Source organism: Cebus imitator, unplaced genomic scaffold (assembly GCF_001604975.1).
Source record: "Cebus imitator isolate Cc_AM_T3 unplaced genomic scaffold, Cebus_imitator-1.0 Scaffold13, whole genome shotgun sequence".
Taxonomy (NCBI): Eukaryota; Metazoa; Chordata; class Mammalia; order Primates; family Cebidae; genus Cebus; species Cebus imitator.
Genome location: NW_016107328.1, coordinates 9936682 through 9938547, shown reverse-complemented (window position 1 = coordinate 9938547; position 1866 = coordinate 9936682).

Here is a 1866-nt window from a genome sequence, read left to right as displayed (position 1 = left end):
GAGAGAGCTCTCTCATTCCTTCCATCATATGAGAACACAGTGAGAAGGCACCATCTGTGAACCAGAACGTGGGCCCTCACAAGACACCAAATCTACCAGCTCCCTGATCTTGTGCTTCCCAGCTTCCAGAACTGTGAGCAATATATTTCTGTGGTTTTTAAGCCCCCTCCACCCACCCCTGGATAAGGTACTTTGTTATAGCAGCCCAAATGAACCAAGATACCAATAGCCAAGTACAGTCTGGGATTTCTGGGAATATAACCATAAATAGTCTAGAGCTTGAATGAGTTCACTAAGTGAAGATGAGGGACAGAGTGCAAAGGCATAGGTGGTGGCCAGTTTAAAGGCAGGGAGGCAGACATCCAAATGATTCTTCATAGTTATTTCTCTTTTCTTTTCTACCTTCTCATTTATTTTCAAAACTTGCCAGTCCGTCTTCCTGTGTGGTATTCCTCCACTGCTTAGGAAACATGACAAACTTTTTAATTTGGTAACATGCTAATGTCTACTCTTTCCCAGATAACTATGAGCATAAGGCTTTCAAGAATTTCATAAATGAAATCAAGGGCATTTAAGGCAGTCCAGGAGGAGGCATAAATTTGTTTTAAGAGATCAATTGTGTGGTGACCACCAGTGCCCACTTCAGGCCTTCTTTGATTTAGGGGTAAAGTCACCTCTCGAGAGACCTGTGGGGACACATCATAAAGAAAAGACACTTGAGAGCTCTAGGGGTGTGTGGAGGCCACTTGTTTCTCCAGATGCTCGCAGAGCTGCTGGACCCGCCCAAGTGATCATAGGCAAATCTGGTTCATTTTTTCATATACTCAGAAGATGTGGACTTGCTCACACTCAGAGGTGGTGGCTGCTGTTAGAAGTTTTCAGAACAGAAGAGAGAGTGATAGAATGGGAAGAGACAGTGTTCACAGCACAACAGATCGGCCAAGATTTTGAATTTTTCTCCAGCTTCATTTAAATGATGTAGACACCAAAGAGTGGCTATGTTGCATTCTAATACACGTCTTTCACCTCTCCTGTCTAGAGCAGTCGTTTCCTCTTTCTTCAACCCCTTCTGACAATTTGAGCTGGCATTGAGCGTTTTGAATGTGGTGTTTTGATTTGGATGATGACAAGATATTTCTTGAAACTGATTTACTTTGTGCCAAATACAAAATTGAATTTGCAATGGTTGGAGCAGATGGAAAACCCATTTAAAAAAAAAAATGCCGGAACAGCTTCATCATAGGCCCAGGGGCTGTGAAATCGGGTGTTTTTTTCCAAATGGGAGTGGGTTGGTGTCCTAGGGCTCTAACTCAGGGCAAAATAAAGGAGAATTAGCAAGGTCATTGAGGGACGTTCAACCCCCTTTAAGGTGGTGTCTGATTCTAAATTTCTCAGGGAAGTGTCTGTGCAGACAAGCTCAAGCAACATGACTTCCCTCCGATGGACTCCCCTCCTGCCCTCCTCCCAGGTCTCAATGTGTTCAGTGATTGCATTTCTCCCACACCCTCCTTCTCTCCCCTCCACTCCCACCCTTTATCCTTCTCTCTCTTCTGCTTCCTGCTTCTTCCTTGTCCTTCTTCTCTCTCCCAATCTCATCCTTGCCCACATTTCTCTCCCTTCCCTGCTTTCATTCTGCACCCCCAATCACTTTGATGTGTTTTTTTTGTATTTTTGTTTTGTTTTTTTATTTTTTAAATTTTATTTTTTATTGCATTTTAGGTTTTGGGGTACATGTGAAGAACATGCAAGATTGTTGCATAGGTACACACGTGGCAGTGTGATTTGCTGCCTTCCTCCCCATCACCTACATCTGGCATTTCTCCCCATGCTCTCTCTCCCCACCTCCCCAACCCCCCGTCCCTCCCC